Consider the following 24,269-nt stretch of genomic DNA (forward strand, 5'->3'; position numbering starts at 1 on the left):
CAGTCTATGGCTGATGATTTGTGCCCTTCAGCTACATCAACCAATCTGCCAATCTCTGTGGGCTATTGTGATAAGCCCTGGTAGCACATCTCTAATGAGCTACCAGCGAGTTGGTGAGGGTCCTGGAGTAGTTGGTGAGACCCAGAGATTGTGTGTGGGTGGGCCTAGCTCCCAATGGATCACTGAGATCAGGGCATAACTTTGGGGATTCCTGGGTCCTGAGTCCCCCCTTTTCATTCTTCAGGGAAAAGGATGGGAGCTCCCCTCCTGGAAGGAGCTGAGGGAAATTTCCATGTACAGAGACTTGTGGATTCTCTGTACTGTGATCAGCACCCTGGGTGTGTAATGCAGGAAAAGGGGCTGCTGCAGAGAAATCTGCTCCTATATTAATACTGTTAATCTATTTCAGTTTATTTCAGCAAGATCACAAGTAGCCATGTGAATAACAGGGATGATAAGCCCCAATTCCAGCAAGACAGCCTGCAGCAGGGCTGGTTCTGCAGGTTTCACTCTCTTTAAAATGCAAAGTGATGTGTAAAGGCTGCAAGCTGTTTCCATTTGCAGATGTTCTGTGCAGCAGCAGAGGACTCAGCTGGACTGTTGGGGTGACTCAGTGATGGGGATGGAGGGCAAGTAGCAGTAGATAGATTGGGAACCCCTCTCCTACATCTGCCCATGCTCCATGGGGAGTAATTTCATCTACACAGAAATCTGACATTCAAAGCGAGCTTGCAGTGCTAAAACCCTGATGCCCTGAGCAGTGATTTCTCAAGGAGTCCCATTTTTAGAGGGGCTATGTGCTCTGGGCCCAATCCTGCCAGGGGCTGAGGAAGAAGAGAGCCCATGGAATATCAGTGACTACTTCCCAAATTGCATCAGGTCTATTTGCTGCTGGAAATTTAATCAGCAAATGCATTTTCAGCAACTTTACTTTGACTGGATTGTAGATGCAGGAATTCAGAGCTGTGTTGCTCTGAGGGCACACAAGCAAGTCTCATTTTATGCGAGGGTTCCGTTCCACGGTTAGCGTGTAAAGTGAAAACCACGAATGGTGAAACACCCATTGAGTTGAATGGCGGGCGCAATCGCCTGCACTATAGATGCAGTTTTTAAATTGTAATTTTTTTCCCTGTTTTTACCGACTGCACAAAGCTGAATTTGCGCATGTTAAAAGCTCCTAAAATGCGACTTGCCTGTATTTTTGTTTTCTGACTGGTTGAAGGCTCCAGCACTTCTGCCCTGAAGATACCCCACAGCATTACAGGGCTATATTCATCTCTTTCCCTTCTCTGGTTTCCGAGGGCCAAATGTCAGGACTCGTAGCCTCCTTTCTCATGGGGTGAAATCTCACCATTATCCCACCCTCACACTGGGCCCTGGGCTACCGCACAATGTGGATGTAGCACCGAGCTCAATAGGTCCAGCTGGGTTTCTGCCTGCGGCTGACATGTGTGTGCTAAAGTACAGCTGTGTAAATGTTATGTCAAAACTTTTCATTGTAATACAAATATTACAAACAAACATTTCATGACATGTCTGCATATTGAAAGCCAGCGGCAGAGTTGTTGGAATTGCTACAGGAAGGAGCAGTGGTAACTGTTTGCAATGGGTTTGTGCTATTAACTCTCTGTTCAGTGAACAGCTGTATGGAACTCATCCCTGTAACTGAGCAGAAGCCATTTGTAATACTTACATTCAGGGTCATGCACACAATAACTCTACAATAGCCGTGCAAGACTTTCCAAAAAGTCCTGAGACAAAAGAGAACCGCTGGTCTGTGTTTCAGCAAAGAGGAGAGCTGAGGTGCTGGAAAGAGCAGTGTGATAGTTTTTTATGTAATTGACCTCCATCACCTGTTAAAAAAGCCTGGCTGAAGTAACTAGCACACTTAACTGGATATTAGTGCAAACACAGTGTTTGCACTATTCACCCATTTGCGATCCCAACCCCTCCCTCATCCAGCTGAAGTAACTGTCCATGTTAGCTTGTAGCTTACCAGATAACTACAATCCCTTGCATGGGAGCAGATGCGGGTCCCGTGAGGATGAAGGGGAACCTGTAGGATGATCAAACTCTCTGGATTCAGTCAACATAGGCTAGGCAAAGCACTTCAGCTTCTCTTGGAGGGATTCTTGGGGTCAGAGTGTATCACTGGGAGCATTTGTAAGGGAAAGTTAATAGATTCCAGTTCCGATCGAATTTACACACGTAAATCTGGAGTGATGCCGTTATTGAACTCAGAACCAGACCCTGAAAATTTATCCCATGTGCTGCAAAGAGGCAGTGGCATAATTTGAACATCATGAGCAGAGAAAAAAAAATAAGGTACATAATGAGGCAATGAAACACGTTTATGAATAACTTAAATGCAGGACAGATAAACACAATGACCATTTTCACCATGCACTTGCCATATGTGTACACACGTCATGATAAATGGGCCACACTTTGAAGTTGAGGGCTAGAAAGAGTGTCTGTGTGAATGTCATTATTGCAAACTCACACAGTGCTCAAATAGACTGTGGAACTCTCATCCACTAGATACAAATGGGGCCAAGGGATTAGCCGGATTCAAAGAGGGACTGGATTTACACCACAAAATATGTCTAACTAGTGGTTGCCTGGAGGAAACTTTCCCTTGGAGCAGTTAACCTCCTAGCTCATTAATGCAGGGATTCCTTCATCTTCCCCTGATGCATGTGTAACTGGTTACTGAGCCAGAAGGACTGCAAGTCTGATCCAGTCTGGCAGTGCCTATCTTCCTATTGGCATATCCTATTGGGGGTATAAATCCAAATCTATGTTTTTTCTGATCTTCCTCGAGCTTCTGGGAATCCTAGATTTGCACTCAGAGCAGAAAGATGTCTTGTTAAATATTGTCTACTTTCCTCTTCTCTTTCCTTTCAGGAAGGAAAGTTCAAAACTTCTCGGACCTGCCCAGTACGGTATGTCAGCTGTCAATGACACCAAATTCACACCTGCAGGGTTCCTCCTCACCGGGATACTTGGGCAGGAAGACATCCATCTCTGTCTCTGTCTTCTTCTGCTTCATGTATGCTATTTCCATAGTAGGAAATTCAGTCATTCTGTTCATTATAAAAACAGATCCAATCATCCATGAGCCCATGTACATTTTCCTTTCCATGTTGGCCATCACAGACCTTGGCTTATTGACAGCCACCATACCGACGATACTGGGCCTATTCTTGTTTAAACTCTAGAGTGATCAGCCTTGATGCTTGTTTTCCTCAGATATTCTTCATCCTCTCTCTGCAATTCATTGAATCCTATGTGCTCTTGTTGATGGCATTTGACCGTTTTATCGCAATCTGTAACCTGCTGAGATATGCCTCCATCTTAACCTTGCCGAGAATAGCCAAGATGGGACTGGTGTTTGTGCTAAAAGCAGTGGCAGTAATATTTCCACTCCTCTTTCTCCTGAAACGGTCCTAATTCTTTTGAGCCAATATCCTCTCCCACTCCTACTGCCTGCACCAGGACGTCATGAAGCTGGTTTGTTCGGACATCACAGTCGACAACATCTATTGCTTGTTTTTTACAGTCATAATGGTGATGTTGGGCTCGCTGCTCATTTTCCTCTCCTATGCGATGATCCTCAAAGCAGTGCTGAGCATCACGTCCCCAACAAAATGCTTTAGAGCCCTGAACACCTGTGTCTCCCACCTCTGCGCCATCCTGCCTTTCTGCATGCCAGAGTTCAGCATGACTGTCATACACAGATTCCGGAAGAGCTCTTCTCCCTTGCTTCAAATGATCTTGGCCTACATCTACCTGCTGGTTCCTCCTTTAATGAATCCAATTGCGTACAGCATGAAAAGCTACCATCTTCATGCGAGGATAATCAGAGTGTTTGTAAAGTAAAGAGTCAGTTCATCATCCGGTTCCAGAGCTTGTGACACAGGTTATGACCACCTATTCCACCTTGGACCCTTATATACAAGGAAACAAGAGCTACTGATCTCCACTCTGTCGAGAGAGGCTAATACAGGGTCTAAGACCTGAAGCTTAGGGGGGGCCAACCCCACCCGCATTTGAGGGAGGACAACACTCCGGGGAAAAGAGACCAAGCCAGGCAGCAGCATTTACAAAGTCAATCTGTTCATGGAGAGTCAGAGGAATGGTGCGATGTTGGCCCCTAAACAGTCATAGCTTTGAATCTGGGGTTAAATGTCATTCACCAAGGACAGTCTCTTATGATCAGACTCTGTGTCGCAGGACAACAAGCCATTGTTCTCAGCCAATTTGGCCCATGCTACAAGGCCCGCTGGTTGCTAGGGAGATGGTGGAATTAGTGGACCCCTTCTGTTAATGGGCATGCCGGCGGGGTGGGATTCAGTAGAATGGACATCGGAAACAGTATAAGGGACCTACCATCAATCAAACCCTAACTCCTCCCCTTGGCCGTGTAAACCCTACCCCTTGACCCCTTAAAGCCCGACCACCTGTCACTGGAAGTCCCACCCATAGGGAATATTACTTCCGGGGTCAAGGAGGACACACAGCCGGAAGCAAAGTGTGTTATGTGACCCCTGTAAGAACTCCTCCCACTGCCCTCTACCAATCAGGAGAGGTTTCTTCCCTGTAGGCCCACCCTCAGAGGAGATTTGTCCAATCAGGGGTATTTCTGGGCATAGTGAGCTATCCAGAAGTGGTTTGTGTGATCCCTCCAATAACTCCTCCACTGCCCTATGCGAATCACGATGGGTTTCAGCCACACAGCACCGCCCTGAGAGCAGATTTGACCAGTCAGTGGTGTTCTGGGGTGGGGTGACCTGCCCAGAAGAGGGTCGTCTCACCCCTCTAAGAACTCGTCCCAGTGCCCTCTGCCAATCAGAGCGCAACACTATCACCCCATAAGTCCCAGCAATCGGGGCAGAAGAGGCCATCTTTTACCAGGAACACGTGCTTTAGAAATCGTGGAAACATGGACTCCTTCACCAGTCTGGTGAGAACTTCAGACTTTGTTTGAGCCCCAAGGGCCTTTGGATTTGTGTGGAGAAAGCGCTACATGAGCGACAGTTCCTGCGAGGGCCCTTTGACTCAGCTGTTGGTGGATATGCCAGAACCCGAAACCCAAACCCTCGTGAGGCACCCGATGAGCATGAAGGCCTCTCGTTGTTCACCCCTCAAAGGTGGAAGACGAACGCAGCTCAGGGGAGTCACCAGTGGACAAGGTGAAGAAAAAAGATGTTGCTCAGGTAAATGAATAAGAAGTGACGATTGATGGTGGGGTGCAATGACATTAGGAACCGGGAGGTTGTGTAAATCTAAAAACAAGCAGTGGGGTGCTTACGCTGTTTCTTTTCTGAAAATCTCTCAACAGCTCGACGATGCCTTTCTAGAGGTCTTTGAGAACTGACATTGGTAGCCTCGTGGGAGCAGTGATGAGCTGTCAAACAGGTTCCCTCCTCCTCACCCCACGAGGTGGTCGTGCCCCCCTAAGGGTCATACCTTATCCAACACTCCATGATCTTGATACCTCCCGGGACCCCTGCCCCGTCCATTCCCCTTCCCTCTCTTGATTGTCCTCTGCCACTCCATCCAACTCCTCGTCTCTTTCCGGATCACCACCTGGGACCCCTGCCCCATCCAACCACACCTTTTCTCTGTTCCTGCCCCCCCACACCCTATCCAACCCTTGCTACGTGCTGACTGCCCCCCCGAACCTTTGCCCCCTTTCAATTCCCCTGTTCCCTGCCCTTTGACTTCCCTGACCCATATCCATTCCCCAACAACCCACCGAACTCCTCTGCCCTCTTCCAACACCTCGTCCCTGCTCCCTGCCCCCTTACGGCGCTGCTTGCAGCCATTCGGCTTCAGCCGGGTCCACTTGGCCATGACCGGAATGGGCGCTGCGGGGGCCTGAGACGAGCTGGACAGAGCCACTCAGTCGGGACCTGGACCAGTGCCAGTGCCGCGAGGTCAGGGCAGGAGCTGCTCAGCCGGTATCAGGACCAGCACCCTGGGGCCCGAGCTGGGCCGGGGAGTCGGGGCCCAGGGTGGGCCGGAGCCACTAGGCTGTGACCGGCACCACTGGCCTGGGGTCCGAGCCGAGCCAGAGCAGTTTGGTCTTGACTGGCACCAGCGCTGTGGGGCCCGAGCTGGGCCGATGCCATTGAGGCCAGAGCTGGGGGTGCTTGGCCAGGACTGAGCATGGGCGCTCAGCCTGGGACAGGCCAGGGGCCAGGCCGGAGGAAGACGTTCAGCCTGAGCTGGACTGGACCGTGCCATGCCTCTCTGGAGCCCTCTTCACGCCTGCCCCCAGCTTACCTGCCTGCTGCATGTTTCAGGCTTCTTGCAAACATCTGATTCCCTGGAAGCAGGGGAGGGGGAGGAGAAGGAGGGCAGAGTGTTCAGGGAAGGAGAGGGCAGTGAGCTGGGGCCAGGGGCCGGGTGGATAGCTGCCCGAACTTTAGTTACATTTAAAAGCTGTTTTAGAACCGGTTGTCCTGTAACAACTGGTTCTAAAAGGGTTTCTAAATTTAATAACCGGTTCCTGCGAACTGGTGGGAACTGGCTTCAACTCACCACTACGTAGGAGTAAATATATCATGCATCAGCTGTTTTTGCTCATGTCTGAGACACAGATCTCAAGAGGAAAATCCGGAAAAGGACAAAATGGAAGAATGAACCAGCTCAGACTCCCTAATGGTAGGGGTCGTGGTATCCGTTTTGACAGGCGGCTGTAAAAGTCGTGTTAAACCAGGCAATGAATAAAAATTATTTATTTAAATATGTCAATATGAATGTGTCCCCTTTCATATTTGTGTTAGTAAAAGACGGTACCAGTAAGTCATTTCTACACAGGCAGCTCTCTTAAAGAAAATATATTACATCCCCAGGGAAGTTGGGAGCTTCGGCGGGTTGAACCATCTTTCTCAAGTGGCCAGAAAGCATAGTAAAACTTTAAATAGAAGACAGGTAAAAGTTTGGCTTTCAGAGAGGGACACTTACACTTTACACATTTCCACCCCATCATCAACTTCAGCCTGGACCATTCCACACAAGAGATCCACTTCTTAGACTCTACAGCACTAATAAACGATGGCCACCTAAACAGCACCCTATTCCGGAAACCTACTGACCACTATACTTACCTACATGCCTCCAGCTTTTATCCAGACCACACCACTCAACCCATTGTCTACAGCCAAGCTCTATGATACAATCGCATTTGCTCCAACCCCTCAGATAGAGACAAACACCTACAAGATCTCTATCAAGTGTTCTTACAAGTACAATAGCCACCTGCTGAAGTGAAGAAACAGATTAACAGTGTCAGAAGAGTACCTAGAAGTCACCTACTACAGGACAGGCCCAAAAAAGAAAGTAACAGAACACCTCTAGCCATCACCAACCAGTTCCCAACCAGTGGCGTATTATCGCCTATGCCAACAAGGCCTAGGCTTAGGGCGGGTAATTTGCTCACACCCCCTCCCCATCTCTGCCCCTTCTCCAAATCCCTGGCCCTCCTCCTCCCCCAGGCGCACTGTTTCCCTCCTTCAACCTACCTCCCTGGTTTCCCACGGGAAAGTGCTGGGAGGGAGAGAGAAGCGAGTAGTGGCGCACTCAGAGGAGGCGAAGCAGACGTGAGCCGCGGCCCACGGGTGCTGGGAGTAACCCAGGAGAGGGGGCAGGAACCGCTTCCCACCCCAGCTCATGTCCGCTCCACAGCCACCATCCCCCGAGCGTACCACAAGTCCCCTTCTCCTCCCTCCCTGCCAGGTTTGCCGTGGAAGAGCAGAGGTGAGCTGGTGCATGGGGGTGCACGGCAATTTTTTGAGGGTCTAGGGGTGGCAAGTTTGTTAATCTGCCACAGCCCCCAACTAAAACCTCTCCAGCACATCATCAAGGATCTACAACCTATCCTGAAGGACAATCCCTAACTCTCACAGATCTTGGGACAGGCCAGTCCGCTCTTACAGACAGCCCGCAAACCTACAGCAGCCACACGACAAAAACACTAACCCAGGAACCTATCCTTGCAACAAAGACTCTTGCTAACTCTGTTCACATATCTATTGAGGGGATACCATCATAGGACCAAATCATATAAGCCACACTATCACACGCTCTTTCACCTGCACATCTACCAATGTGATATATGTCATCATGAGCCAGCAATGCCCCTCTGCCATGTACTTTGGCCAAACCAGACAGTCTCTATGTAATAGAATAAATGGACACAAATCAGACGTCCAAGAATTATAACATTAAAAAACCAGTGGGAGAACAATTCAATCTCCCTGGCCACTCTATTACACACCTAAAAGACACAATATTACAACAAAAAAACTTCAAAAACAGACTCCAATAAGAGACAGCTGAATTGGAATTAATTTGCAAATTGGACACCATTAAATTAGGCTTCAATAAAGACTAGGAGTGGATGAGCCCCACTACAGTTCCTCACATCTTCTTGTCAATTGCTGGAAATGGGCCATTTTCATTACCACTAGAAACAATTCTTTTTTCTCCTGCTCATAATAGCTCACTTTAACTGATCACTCTCCTTATAGCATGTATGGTATCCAATGAAGTGGGCTGTAGCCAACAAAAGCTTATGCTCAAATAAATTTGTTACGCTCTAAAGTGCCACAAGTACTCCTGTTCTTTTTTCTCTTTACATAAATCGGCTTCAATACATTTTAAAAGAAACAAGACCATTGTTTCAGATGTGGATGTGCACTGGCAGGCAAATTTGGTGGATATGCACCGGTTCTCCAAACGCAGCAGCAGTTTTAAGTACATCTTAACAGTGATAGACATTCTATCCAAATATGCCTGGGCCTTACGCCTAAAAGACAAGACAGGTGTTGAGATATCCAAGGCCTTTCAAGCTATTTTCAGCAAAGGTTGCATGCCTCAAAAATTACAAACCGATCGGTGGAAAGAATTTTTAAACAAACCTTTAAGCAGATTGTTAAAGTGGCATGGAGTTCCCCATCTTCTTACTAATTCTGAAGTTTAAAGCAGGGGTTGTAGAGCTATTTAACAGAACTTTAAAACCTAGGAGGTGGAAATATTTTACAGCCTATAACACCTTTTGCTACACTGATGTGTTACCTGACTTTAAAAAGTTACAGCCAGAGTTTAACAGAACTATATGTACCAGACCCACTGATGTTAGCCCTTCAAATTCTTTGAAGGTATGGAAAATGGTTTACGGAGATGGTTTAAAATAACACCGGTAGTTGACCTTAAATAATCCCCCAGAGGGGGATTCCACTCACTCTCCCTTTTCACAAATATGACCCAGACAGTGTCGTAGTACAGGCACCACTCTTGCAACCTCTCTAGGAGGTTGTATAGTTCTAAGCGGGCATAAGCGGTGGTGAAACAGGCTATGAAGATGTTCGTATTGCCAGAGACAGAGTACCGGTCTTTTCTGTGCTTCCAAGACACACACGCTGTTTCATCATCGATAAACTCACAGGATGAAATCTTGTAATTGAGGGAAAAGAGGTACTGAAAGGGTGGAGAAATTGAAGAGGGTCCAGAGAAGAGCAACAGGAGTGATTAAAGGTCTTGAGAACATGACCTATGAAGGAAGGCTGAAAGAATTGGGCTTGTTTAGTTTGGAAAAGAAAAGACTGAGAGGGGACATGATAGCAGTTTTCAGGTATCTAAAAGGGAGTCATAAGGACGAGGGAGAAAACTTGTCCACCTTAGTTAGCCTCTAAGAATAAACAAGCAGCAATGGGCTTAAACTGCAGCAAGGGAGGTTTAGACTGGACATTAGGAAAAAGTTCCTAACTGTCAAGGTGGTTAAACACTGGAATAAATTGCCTAGGGAGGTTGTGAAATCTCCATCTCCAGAGATATTTAAGAGTAGGTTAGGTAAATGGCTATCAGGGCTGCTCTAGACAGTATTTGGTTCTGCCATGAGGGCAGAGGACTGGACACGATGACCTCTCGAGGTCCCTGCCAGTCCTAGAATCTATGAATCTATAAAATCTAAAGGTTTATTCATAAAGAAAAAAAGATACAGATGAGAGCTAGAATTGGTTGAATTGAATCAATTACATACAGTCATGGCAAAGTTCTTGGTTCAGGCTTGTAGCAGTGATAGAATAAAGTGCAGGTTTAAATTAAGTCTTTGGAGTACATGCCCAGGTGGGATCGGGTCATCAGTTCTTTGTTCAGAGCTTCAGTTTGTAGCAAAGTCCCTCCAGAGGTAAGAAGCAGGATTGAAGATAAGATGGAGATGAGGAATCAGCCTTTGATAGTCTTTTCCAGGTGTAAGAACACCTCTTTGTCCTTACTGTGGAAAATTACAAGCAAAATGGAGTTTGGAGTCATATGGACAAGTCCCTGCATACTTTGCTGACTCACAAGGTGTATCTGCTTTCTCTCAATGGGTCAGTTGTGTAGCTGATGGTCCTTAATGGGCCATCAAGCAGGCTAGGCAGAGCTGACACCAACTCGCCTGGGATGTCACCCAGAAGGATAGCGTAAGTTTGAAATACAGACAGGATAGAGCCAATATTCATAACTTCACCTACAAAATGACACATGCATACAGACAGCATAATCATAGCAAACAACCCATAACCTGGTTTTAGACCCCTTCTAGGACCCCCTTCACATAAGATTTGGTCCCCCTACAGGACCTTGGTTGTAACCATGTTCTATACGGTCCCAGTTCAAGTCAGTAAGGTGACACACACATCTTCCGGTTTGGTCATTTTCTTTAAAACATGGTCACGGTCTGAACTAAATTGCATAGCATTTATCAAAAAAGCAGCAAAGAATCCTGTGGCACCTTATAGACTAACAGACGTTTTGGAGCATGAGCTTTCGTGGGTGAATACCCACTTCCTCAGATGCATGTCATCAGATGCACATGCATCTGAGGAAGTGGGTATTCACCCACGAAAGCTCATGCTCCAAAACTTCTGTTAGTCTATAAGGTGCCACAGGATTCTTTGCGGCTTTTACAGATCCAGACTAACACGGCTACCCTCTGATACTTGAGCATTTATCAAGGTCACCCCTTACGCTAAATGTTCTTGTGTTACGCACAGACATTGCACAGCATACCCTATGGCAAGAACAGTGTTTAATAAGCTTTCCAAATACAGTTCAGCACACAGGCCCCGGAGCTTGCAATTTATATCTACTGAAGTCCTGGCGCCGTTGGGCTGGCACATCTATGACACAGCCCTCACAATCTTCAGAAAGCTTTTCCCTAAGGCAGTTATTCAGGACAGCATAAACAGCAACATTTACAATAGTCTCCACGACTTTTTTACGCGCACGATGTGACACTGGCTCAGTTAGTTCCATGCCAAGCCTCCTAAACTCCTCATAGCCGTCATCCTCGGAGTCCTCTTCAACAATTTGTATTGGCATTGAGCAAAAACAAGGAGAACCAGTTTCATCTTCGCTGCTTGATGTAACGCTATTCATGTCCTCTAGAAAGGCATCATCAAGCTTTCGAGAGATTTGCAGAAAAGAAACAGTGTAAGTCCTCACTGTTTGATTTTAAATATACACAACCCAACCACCAACCCCAAGTTCCTAAGCCTATTACACCCCATCATCAATGGTCACTTCTTAATCATTACCTGAGCAATGACTTTTCCATTCACCTTCTCCTCCGATGACTCCCTCAAGCTGTGTTTGCCTTCCACCTCACATGGGTTGGAAAATGAGAGGCCATCACACTCATCAGGGTGCCTCACGAGAGTTTGGGTTTTGGGTTCCGGCGTATCCATCAACGGCTGAGTCAAAGAGCCCTGGTCGGAACTGTTGCTGATCTACTGCTTTCTCCACACGTGTCCAAAGACCCTCGGGGCTAAAACAAAATCCAAAGTGCTCACAGAGTTGGTGAAAGAGTCCATATTTCCACGATTTCTAAAGCATGCATCCTTGGTAAAAGATGGCCTCTTCTGTCGCTATTGCTGGGACTTATGGGGTGATAGTGCTGCACTCTGATTGGCCGAGGGTGCTGGGAGGAGTTCTCAGAGGGGTCACACGACCCTCATCTGGGTGGAACACCCTGCCCCGCAACACCACTGATTCGTCAAACCTGCCCTCAGGGTGGTCCTATGCGACGGAAATCCATCGCGATTGGTAGAGTGCAGTGGGAGGAGTTCTTAGAGGGGTCACACGAGCCACATCTGGATGAGTCACCCCACCCTGGAACACCCCTGATTGGTCAAATGACCTCTTGGCATAGGCCTATGGGGGTGAAACCATTCCTGATTGGTAGAGGACAGTGCGAGGAGTTCTTAGAGGGTCACATGACACACTTTGTTTCCGGTCATGTGTCCGCCTTGACCTCGGAAGTAATATCTCCATGAGTGGGACTTCTGGTGGTAGGTGGGCAGGGTTTATAGGTCGAGGGGCAGGATTTTATGGGTCAAGGGGCCGGTTTGTGTTTGATTGATGGTAAGACCCTAATAGCAGTAATGGACACCCTTTGGGGCCCTTATCTTCCAAAAGGTGGCTTTGTCAATTTAGTATCATTTCTTCTTGAAGGAAGGATTGATTCTTGAACCATATGAGGTAAAGTAACAAATCCAGTGAGCTAGCCACACCCTCAATCTCATCCAAGCCCCCAGGTACCCCTTCATCTTGGAATCTGGGTTTAGATGTCATACTCCAAGGGGAGAGTCTCTTATACATCAGTCTCTGTGTCCCAGGACAACAAGCCATTCTTCTCAGTCACTTTAGCGCATGCTTAGCAGACCCGCAGGATGATAGAGAGATGTTGGAATTTGTGGGTCTCTGCTGTTAGTGGGCATGCTGGCAGGGTGGGATTCAGTAGTATGGAAACCGGACACCCTTGGAGGCCCTTGCCTTCCAAAAGGGTGGCTTTGTAAATTTAGTGTCAGGTGTTCTGGAAAGAGAGTCCTTGGACATTCGGGACTTCACTTTCTTTTGAAGCTTGCTGAAGGTTTGCTTGAGGTATATTAACATCTGTTTGAGAACTGTAACTTTGCTCCTTGAAGGGGATGGTGTCCTAGCTCTGGAGGCCTTTGGTGACTTTGGGGGAGAACCGTCAGGATTCCCAGTTGCTTTTTCCGCAGCTTGCGAAAGCCCTGTTGTACTCGTAGCAATGCACACCATCTTTGGTTGCTTGGTGGGAGCCGTTTTCCCAGTTCCATCCTGTGTCTTGCTCTTGCCTGCTGGAAGGATCCACATCTCTGGCATCTTGTTGTGGTTGGATGATGCTGAGGAGTCTCCTGGAGTCCATCGCTTTGGAATTCCATGGGATCTTGTGGGCAAGTCAGCACCTGCAGAGCCAGCTGGTCTCTTCCATCGAAGCTTACTGCACTTCTTGCAGATTTTGATTGGCGGCTGGTCCCTGGGGAGCTTTGAATTCACAGTTCCATCGAACCCCTGTGAATCCACGATGTCTTGAAGACCATGCAGCTCAGCAGATGTCTCCTTCTGAGTTTACTTGCCCTTCATCTTTCCTGGATATGCCTTGCGGCACTGCTGGCAAACTGAGACCTGGCCCACCATGAGGCGGGAGCTGCTCAACATTTCTGTCAGCTGCTTGATCTGCAGGTCGTGTGCAGCCTGCCCAGCAAGGAGAGAGTCAAGGGTGGATCTTGTGAGCTGCTCAGAGCCTGGTGCCTCTGGGGCAACCTGGAGGCATTGGGTTCTGGGAAGATCTGCCCTGCTCTCACCTGCCTGTGCCCCTGGCCCCAGGCAGGAGCCTTCTCCCAAGATAACTTTCCTCTCCATGTGCAGCTCAAGCTTCTCTTCAGTCCCTTTGGTGCCGCTCACACTGGTAAGGGGCTTTCTCAATTCGCTCCTACAAATCTGGAGTGTGGCTTCGAGGGACTTCTCTGGTATTGTGGTTCCTGGAGGTGGCAATGCCAGACCCACCTTTGCTGGCAGAGTGCAGCGATCTGGGTTAACCTGGTTTCCTGACACACCATCATTCCTGCCCATCTTCACGGTGGTATCTTTCACTGGCATTGGAGGACGTGTGGAAGAAGAGGAGCTTGTGCTTTGCCTCCCCGTCTGCAGGAAATCGGTCTTCATCTCACTGAACTCCACACTGGCTCCCCTAGCTTGGATGGCATGAGGCAGCTTTGCCGGGGGCTCTGGGTCCAGGGTGATCAGCCCCCTCTGCATGTCGAGATGCTCACGCCTTATGTGGAGTTCGATGGGGTGGGCAGGCTGTTGTTCCATTGTTGGGAATGCCACTGTCCTGTGCTTGCCTGGCTCCCTGTGGGGGCGGAGTGGCCCAGGCAGGGCAGTATCTCTCAGGAGGGGAGCATCTCTGTGCGACTCTCTCACAATCTTAGGAAACGCCTTCATTTGGATCTCTGAGCATTTCTGAGCCACGTGATCCTGCAGCTTGACCCTGACCGTAGGCATAAGCCTGGCCAGGATGGCATCAGGGGATGCCATAATCCTTTGGGCCTTTTGGGGTAAGGGTCCTGAGGGGCAGACACATGGCTCCTGGATCTCCTGTGCATGCTGAGGGCTGGTGTCGGATCTCAGGGGCTTTGAGACCTTTGCTGGAAATCCACAATTGAGCCGATCTTTGTTGAATGCCCATTGCTGCTTGATGTCCTGCTCACCCAGCAATGGCTCCCCCGGAATGGGGGTTTGTGGAGCCCCCAGTTGGCTCTGCAGATGCTTCTGTCGGATGTTGAAGTCGGAACCATGCTCTGACATCTGGTCCAGACCTATGTTCTGCTCTCGCTGGTCTCGTCTGCTGTGGGCAGGCGGACTGGGAAGAGGCTGAGCTTGGATAGGATGAGTGGATCCTTCCAAGCTTGCGACAGTCATGATCTCCCTTGTGTGGTAGAGGGGCTCTGACCAAGTCATGGAGGCTTCTCTCAGGGAAAAGGAGCTGGGACTCCAGAGGGAAGAGGTGGTGGATTCCATAAGGGAATAGGACAACTGACTCATTGCAGATGTCGACACACCCGGCCTGTGAGAGAGAGCAGACAGGGACAGATAGAACATAGCCTTGCTGAGCAAAGGCAGGGCTTGGACACAGCCTTCCAACAGTAATGCAATGAGGCAGTGCCTAGGCATGCGTTGTACACCACAGCCTAACACAAGGACATCAACTGGGTAACAAAGGACTGAAAGGGGGAGCTGGCACTCATTTTATCTAGAACGATAACCCCTTTGTTACATGCACATGTGCAGCACCTAGCACAATGGGGCCTTGAGCATGATCGGGGATCTACTGCTATTTTAATAGAATGATTTGCTAAAACAATTGGTTTAGGGGAGGAAGATGTGAGCAAGTGTGTGTAACCCTTGCCAGAGGATGTTGTGAAGACCAATACTATAAGCTATAAGAGGAACTAGATAAATTCCTCAGTGGCGATGAGCTAAGGTGGGCAGGGATGGTGTCCCTACTCTTTGTTTGTCTGAAGCTCAGAATGGGTGACAGGGGATGGATCATTTCATGATTCCTTGTTCTGGTCATTCCCTCTGTTGCACTGGCATTGTTTTGGAAGACAGGATACTGGGCTAGATGAACCTTTGGTCTGACCCAGTCTGGCTGTTCTTATGTTCTTACATTCTAACCCACTGGAAAATTGTCCTCTTCTAATGGCTGACACACTAGAGGCAAATAACATACTATTACTCCCAGATAATGGAGTTTCTCCAGTGGTGGAGATCTGTGCTATGGTCCTGAAAGTCCTGGGTTTGAACCCAGCTGATGACTAGTGTTTGGGTGTATCATGTGGTGTCCCCTCACTACTTGTCTGCTGCCTACTCTGGGGATTAGCTCTCGAGGTCAATGCCTCTTCCAGTTGTCACATGTGGTCACTGTCACTTCCACAATGACCCAGATAGTTTTCCTGTTCATTGCTCCGCTGGTTTATGCCATGCCCTTGGTGGCTGGTAGGGAAACCCGAGACCACGCTTCACACTGGGCTCCAGGCCAGGAACCCTCAACCGAGCAGTTCTGAGCTTTCCTCTCCAAGCCTGGAAGGCTTCCTACTACTCCTGGTTCCCCACCTTGTTCTGAGTGCACCAGCTCCAAACACTCCCCCCTCTTCCTGGGGAGGGGCTGCCTTTTCCAAAGACAGCCTCTATCTGTTGCCAGCTTCCTGGCTTTATAGGCCCTGCCTATTCCTGCCCAGCTGAGCCTGCTTGAAATTCATTCCCTGCTCCCTGGTTCTTCCTCCACGTGCACCCTGGGGAGTTAATGGGCCTGCCTGGCCACCTGAGCCCCTTCCAGTGCTATGTGGGATGGACACCCCCTCACAGAGTATCATTTGATGGCTTTTTATTTCAAACTAAACACGGGCAGGTGCTAGATAGTCACCTGCTGGCAGATATTGCCGTACAGAAGGATTTGATCCTACTCACAACCGCAACTTGTAATCTCTACATTTAATTTCTGATAATCCCTCACTTCACTTTCACTGGTCTCTCACCTTGCAAGCAAAAGCCTCTTAGTGGCTTTTTCCCCATTATTTTAGGATCCTGGAGTGTCTGGTTGTCTCTGCTCCCTCTTCTCTACATTCACTATCCCCTCCCACCCAGCCCCCAGTCTGGTGCCCCCAGTAAGTTGCCTTCCGGTGTCAGAACTTCATCCAGGTGTCTGGCCACGTACTGTAGCCTCCTCTCAAAGAGCCTGAGGCTGTAAGCCAAGGGGAGCTTCTCCAGGTGCACAGGGCAGCTGTGGAACAGAGAGAGCAGATAGCTTCGAGCAGGCCCTGCCCTCAGGCCTTCTTTTACCCAGAGGTGCAGCACCGAAAGGCTCCCTGTCCCATTCTCCACTGAGGCAGCCTCTTCCCTTGCAATACCCGGGCCTTGGACGTTCTGCTTTGAGGTTAACTGGATTGTTAGGTGAGCCCTGCCTAGTGCTGAGGAGGTGAGAGTGTATCCTGCTGGCAGCGTGTGTGTCATGTCCCACCCACAGAAGCGAATCAACATATAGGATAACAGCCTACTATAGCTGCCAACTAATACAGCTACCTCTTTAGCTCTAAGGGGTGCTTTATGCTGCAGAGCTGAAGGTCCAGGGTTCAAATGCTACTGGGAACCTATCCTGGGAGACTGGAGGAGGGGCCATTACCCAAATGCTGGTGGATCCCTTTCACCCTACTCACCATACCAGAAAGGCCAGCCTTCCTCCTGACGTCTCCACCTCACCTCCTTGGGATGCATGGGGTTCCTCCCAGAAAACATTTTCTCCCACACTTGGGAGGGGAGGATGGTCCAGTCCAGTCAACACCATCTACCCCCACACACACACACTGCCCCATGTTAAATGAACCGTATGATGCTTGAGGAATGGAATGACCCACTGTACAAGACGTGGGGGTGGATTAGAGATGGCAACTTCCACCGGATGGGAATGAACTGCATGATTCTAAAGAGAAGAGTTGCTTGCCTGGCACACAGGTCGGGGCAGGGGATGGATTACTCAGGCTACTGCCCCTGGGTGGGGATGAATTTGATGATGCTATAGGATAGGACTGACCCACTACAGATTTATGGAGGGAGGCATTGCTTACCATGTCTCTAGGGATGCACAAGCCTCCTCCAACTCTTTCTCACAGCACCCAAAAGCTGCCAGAAGTGAGACATAATGGAGACATTAAGCTGCTTGGGCACCCTCTGCTTCCTAGCACTCTAGAGCCCCAGATTTCACAGGCAGCCTGTGAACGGAGCCCCAGCCAGTGCCTCTGCATGACTCTGGGCACAACTGTACCTTCGCAGGAAGAGGGGAGGCAGGTGGGGGAAAGACCCTATTTCTCTGCTTTGCATGGGGCCTGAGTCTACCACCGCAGCTGTGGGGTCAGGGGCTGCTTACCTTTCGATTTCTTCTTTTTCTTTCTATGCCTCCTCTTCCTCGGAGAAGCCTGCCACACACAGAGAAAGCAGCAGGGTTAGAGGAGAACTCCTCAATTAAACTGGGAGAACAATGAGCCAGAAGTGACTGCCATGTGGGGCCAGAGGGAAGTTTTTCCTTGTGGGAGAGTATTGCACTATAAGGCATCATGGGTAGGCATTGTGCTTTCCTATGATGCAGACAATATAGGGCACACAGCACAACCCATAACAGAGGTCACTGGAAGAATCCAGGGGTTGGAGAAACAGGGATTGCTGGTACCAGGAGCCTGCAGAGTTTATAAGCATTGAAGGAGAGAGCCTGCAAAGTTTTCTCTCCTGCAGAGATGATAAAACTCTGCAGGTTTTAGGATTGCAGGGTATGCAATTAACCTCAGATACCATGAATGAAATTCAGACCTCGGGGGAGAAATCTGACCTCTGGACAACAGTGTTTCCTAGATACATATTTAAGGAATGCATGCTATTGGGGTTTATCTGCATGCATTTGGGATGGCCATGCTACTCCTGAGTGGTGAAACCATGAATGGGTTATGCAAATCCTCCCAAACAAGTGCTGATATAACCTCAATATAATCCTTAAACGGAAGCTCTTTTACACCAAAAAACAACAACAGTTTGGAATGAGTTCAGCCCACTTGCCTGGGAGCTGCAAAGTTTCTTGAAGGTAAACTGCACTGCTTGCAGCTTAACTCTCCAGGTATTCCTTTCACAGGCTAGATCTTTCTAGCCTCGGCTCAGCTCTTGCCCTCCTCCCCAACAGATTAGTTCCTTTATTTCTCCAGGTGTTTTCAGCTGTCTTCCTTTTTTGGGCAGGGAGGCAGTGGAGAAGAACCTAGATTAACTCCATTTGAATCCTTAAATAGGATTTGGCTATGACAGGAATCTTTTGTCTCCTAGTTTGACCCCCTCCCACTCCTTCCTTTTGGAAAAATACCACCTGTCCAAAATGATGTCCATCTGAGGGAAGGGGGATTGTTTAGTCTGCAGAAGAGACAAATGAGGGGGGATTTGATAGCCTCTTTCAACTACCTGAAAGGGGGTTTCAAACAGGATGGATCTAGACTGTTCTCAATGGTAGCAGATGACAGAACAAGGAGCAATGGTCTCAAGTTGCGGTGGGGGAAGTTTAGGTTGGATATTAGGAAAAACATTTTCACTAGGAGGGTGGTGAAGCTCTGGAATGGGTTACCCAGGGTGGTGGTGGAACCTCCTTCCTTAGAGGTTTTTAAGGGCAGGCTTGACAAAGCCCTGGCTGGGATGATTTAGCTGGGAATTGGTCCTCCTTTGAGCAGGGGCTTGGACTAGATGACCTCCTGAGGTCCCTTCCAACCCTGAGATTCTATGGATTCCATGATTCTGTGAGGTGACATGATCACATGACCCTGCAGTGTCAAAGCAGCATCCCAGAAAACTTCTCAGGAAGGAGGAAGATTAGTATCTTCAAAGTCGTACTGTACTTCCTAATAGCTCATCCAGTCTGATTGCCTACTGTTTTGGGGCATTGCCCTGGTGCAAGTACTTTTGTATTTGATACAGAGCCCATGTTCCTAACTTCAGATACAGAAATGATACATCCATACAAATAGGACAATCCCATTCAGTAAATCATAAGCTTTCCAATGATATGTCACATGACTCATCTTGCATTAAATATACCTTAGTTATGCCACATTCATAGAACAATATTTCTATGAAGAATATGGGGCGTAATGTTACAGCGGTGAAGCAGCATGTGGACAAGGGCGATCCAGTGGATATAGTGCACCTGAACTTTCAGAAAACCTTTAACACGATCCCTCAGGAAAGGTTCTTAAGCAAAATAAGTTGTCATGGGATAAGATGGATGGTCCTCTCATGGACCAGTAACTGTTTTAAAGATAGGAAACAAAAGGTAGGAATAAATGATGAGTTTATGAAGAGAGATATATAGCAAGGTCACCCAAAGATCTGTACTGGGACCAGAGTTGTTCAAACATATTCATAAATGATCTAGTAAAGGGGGGAAACAGAGTAGTGGCCAGATTTGCAGATGATACAAAACTAAAGATGGTTAAATCCAAAGCTGAATGTGCCCTCCTTGTTCCCATATGTATAACACTGTGCTGGGCTGTGTGAAAATGCATTTTGTTTGAATGGGCCCCATTTACCAAACAAACTCTCCAGAACTCTCTGTATGACCGCCCTGTCCTCATCGTTATTTACCATTCTGCCAAACTTTGTGTCATCAGTACATTTTGATCAGCAGCAATTTTGTATTTACTTCCAAGTCATTGAAAAAATATTGACTAGCATCAGACCTAGTCCTGATCCCTGCAGAGCCCTATTAGAAACACCCACATTCGATGAGCCTTTTGACGATTACTTTTTGAGATCTGTCTGTTCGCCATTAGCTTGTTCTCAATCCATTTAATCTGTGCTCCATTGATATTTTGTACAGTGCTAATTTTTAATCCAAATGTCCTGCGGTACTTGGATGCATAAACAGGGGAATCTCAAGTTGGAGAAGAGAGGTTATTTTACCTCTGTATATGGCACTGGTGCAACCATTGCTGGAATCCTGTGTCCAGTTCTGGTGTTTAACATTCAGGAAAGATGTTGATAAATTGCAGAGGGTTCAGAGAAGAGCCATAAGAATGATGAAAGGATTAGAAAACATGCCTTGTAGTGACAGAATTAAGGAGCTCAGTCAATATCGCTAAAAGAGATTAAGGGTGGTTTGAGGAAAAGTCTATAAATCCCTACATGGGGAAGAAATAATTACAAATGGGCTCTTCAATTTAGCAGAGAAAGGTCTAACATGGTCTAATGGCTGGAAGTTGAAATTAGACAAATTCAGACTGGAAATAAGGCTACTATTTTTAACAGTTAGAGGAACTAACCATTGGAACAATTTACCAAGGTCATGGTGGATTGATTCTCCATCATGGCAATTTTTAAAATCAAGACTGGACATTTTAATAAAAGGTATGCGCTAGGCATTATTGTGTGGAAGTTCTTTGGCCTATGTTAGACAGAAGGGTCAGACTAGAAGATCACAATGGGCTCATCTTGCCTTGGAATCTATGAAAAACAACACCTTAAAAAAGTCTAAGTTTGTCACATCTATGTTTGACATGACCCATTTTCTATAAAACATTGTTAACCTGTTTTAAATATATTCCTCTCCTTTAATTCTTTATTGATTCATTCCCATATTAATTTGTCCATTATTTCAGGCTAACTGGCCTATAAGAAGCCGGGTCAACCTCCCGTAACTTTTTGAATATTGACAAAACATTAGCACACTTCCAGCCTTCTGGAATTCCCTCAGGAATCCTCAGTTGGTTAAAAAATTAATGTCAGTGGGCCAATAACCTCCTGAGCCAGCTCTTTGAGGACTCTTTGGTGAAGATGATCCAAGCCTGCTGATTTAAAAATACTTATATTTGGTTTCTGCATTCAGCTGGCATCAATCCAGCCTTTCCATCTCTCTAGGAGTCTCACTTACCTCAGATCTGGCAAGCCTTATCAGAGCATAATAGACAAGAAAGAGCAGTGTGAATTTCAGGATCGTTAGGCAGGAGGCAGAATTGAGGCAGAGGAGGAGTGAACTCATTTCTCCGGGCTCAAGCACTAAGACACTCTCAACACAGGCACTCTCCAACCAGCAACAAGTACCCAGGCTACACCTGAGGGCAGGTTGCTGCTCTGGCATCAGGCAGGTGCTGATGTCATGTCTAGGTCACAATGGGGCTGCCCTCCTGCAATCTCCCTCTAGTCTGTGAGGAGTCAATGCTGTACTTAGATCAGGAGATGGGATGAGGCAACCACCCAAGTAGGCTGAGCAGCTGAGTTCAGAATAAGGCAGGAGAGAGGGCATCAGCTTTACCAGGAAAACCCTTGGTCTTTTCCAGGCTCTGACTCTCAAACGCTCAGGCAAGGGACATGTTTTCCCTACTTGTGGGAACTCCTAAAACTCCTGTGACTGAGGCAGAATCTCCCAGCCTGAAGTGAGAAGCAGCCCTGATGTGATTATCTAGTGCTACCAGTGCAGAAAAACTTTCATGGTATGGCCAGCCCAAGCATTCCAACACCATGAGCTGGGCCCCACCAAAATCATGAGATTGGCTTCAAGATAATGAGATCTTCCAAAAACATTCATCTGGGGAACTTTTCATTTGCGTTCTGGTTTCTGAGCTGCTAAATTGCACTCAATTCACTTTCTCCAACTTCTCTTTGCAACTACGAAGGCTTCAAATTGGCTAACAAATAAAATAAAAGAAAGAGCAGAGATTCTCAAATAAAGTACTTGACTCCAGCAGTGGGCGAGTTAAGAAAAGCACCCTATATCATAAGATAATAAAGAGCCCTACCTCTTGTCTAACATGTTTAATCAGTAGACCTCAAAGCACTTTACAAAGGAGGTCTGTAGCATTAGCCAACCTTCTGAGATGGGAAACTGAGGCACAGAGAAGAGCAGTGACTTACCCAAGGTCACCCAGCACGAGAATAGCAGAGTCAGGACTAGCACTTAAGTCTGCTGAGTTTCATCTAGTGCTCTATCCACTAGGCCACAGTGCATTTGAAGTAAGGGGTTGTCATGGTATAATTCCCCACCCTGAACCTTAGCGTCCAAAAGATGGGGTACCAGCATGAATTCCTCTAAGCTCAATTACCAGCTTAGAACCTGTAGCGCTGCCACCAACCAGGAATTCCAGTGCCTGGTACACTCTGGTCCCCCCAAAACCTTGCCCGGGGACCCCCAAGACCCAGACCCTCTGTATCTTTACACAAGGAAAGTAAATCCTTTCCCTCACTGTTGCCTCTCCCAGGCTTCCCCTCCCTGGGTTACCCTGGAAGATCACTGTGATTCAAACTCCTTGAATCTTGAAACAGAGAGGAAAATCCACCTTCCCCTCTCCTTCTCTCTCCCCCTCCCAGACTTTCCCTGAGAGAGAGAAAGTAATCCTAACACGGAGAGAAATTAAGCTTTTTCCCCCCCTCCCCCATTTCTCCCCACCAATTCCCTGGTGAATCCAGACTCCGTCCCCTAGGGTCTCACCAGAATAAAAAAACAATCAGGTTCTTAAACAAGGAAAGCTTTTAATTAAAGAAAAAAAAACAGTAAAAATTATCTTTGTAAATTTAAGATGGAATATGTTACAGGGTCTTTCAGCTATAGACACTGGGAACACCCTCCCAGCCTAAGTATACAAGTACAAATTAAAATCCTTCCAGTAAAATATACATTTGAACTCCTCCCAGCCAAATACACATTTGCAAATAAAGAAAACAAACATAAGCCTAACTCGTCTTATCTATCTAGTACTTACTATTTTGAATCTATGAGAACCTGGATCAGGGAGACTGGAGAGAAACCTGGTTGCACGTCTGGTCACTCTCAGAATGCAGAGAGAACAACAACCAAACACTAACAGCACACACAAAAACTTCCCTCCCTCAAGATTTGAAAGTATCCTGTCCCCTGATTGATCCTCTGGTCAAGTGACAGCCAGGCTCACTGAACTTGTTAACCCTTTACAGGCAAAAGAGACATGAAGTACTACTGTTCTATTAACCCTTAACTATCTGTTTATGAGAGGGGTCATAGTCAATACATTCCTGTAGTGGTTCTTTTGGGCTCTTTCAATACCAACGTTATTGAAGTTACACATTTTGACCTGTGGCCTGTGCTGGCACAGGGACATACTTGTTAAAATGAGTTTCTCAAAGCAGGTTGCATCTGAGTTCTTGTTAGGCCTGAACACAAGTTCACTGACCCATGTCTCCGATGTCCCCATGGGAAAGTTTAAAAGCCATTGAAGGCCTTGCAGTGCACTGACATACTGGGATTTTCAGAAAGCCTTTGAGAGGATCCCTCAGCAGAGGCTCTTAATCAAAGTAAGCTGTCATGGGATAATAGGAAGGGTCCTTTCATGGGTCAGTAACTGGCTGAACCATAGGAAACAAAGCGTAGGAATACTGCATGGAGATTTGGTCTCCCCATCTCAAAAAAGATATCTTGGAATTGGAAAAGGTTCAGAAAACGGCAACAAAAATGATTAGGGATGTGGAACAACTTGCAAAGGAGGAGAGATTAATAAGACTGGGACTTTTCATCTTAGAAAAGACAATTACAGGGGATATGATAGAGGTCTATAAAATCATGATTTGTATGGAAAAAGTAAATAAGGAAGTGTTATTTACTCCTTCTCAGAAAAAAAGAACTAGGGGTCACCACATGAAATGAATAGGCAGCAGGTCGAAAAGAAATAAAAGGAAGTATTTCTTCACACAATGCACAGTCAAGCCAGGGAACTCCTTGACAGAGGATGTTGGGAAGGCCGAGACTATAAGAGGGTTCAAAAAAAAGAACTAGATAATTTCATGAAATATAGGTCATCAATGGCTACAAAATGGGCCAGGCTGCCACACTGTGTTCTGAGCGTCCCTAGGTTCTGTTTACC

The 24,269-nt window shown here is 47.3% G+C and overlaps 1 long non-coding RNA gene and 1 pseudogene across 1 annotated transcript in view; both read left to right on the forward strand.

Annotated features, from left to right (window-relative positions):
* The window catches only part of LOC127039912 (uncharacterized), a 235,179-nt gene that overhangs the window by 197,331 nt on the left and 13,579 nt on the right, over positions 1–24,269 (forward strand). The window lies entirely within an intron of this gene.
* LOC127058192 (olfactory receptor 51G2-like) lies at positions 2,948–3,882 on the forward strand (annotated as a pseudogene).

Source organism: Gopherus flavomarginatus, chromosome 1, assembly GCF_025201925.1.
Source record: "Gopherus flavomarginatus isolate rGopFla2 chromosome 1, rGopFla2.mat.asm, whole genome shotgun sequence".
NCBI lineage: Eukaryota > Metazoa > Chordata > Testudines > Testudinidae > Gopherus > Gopherus flavomarginatus.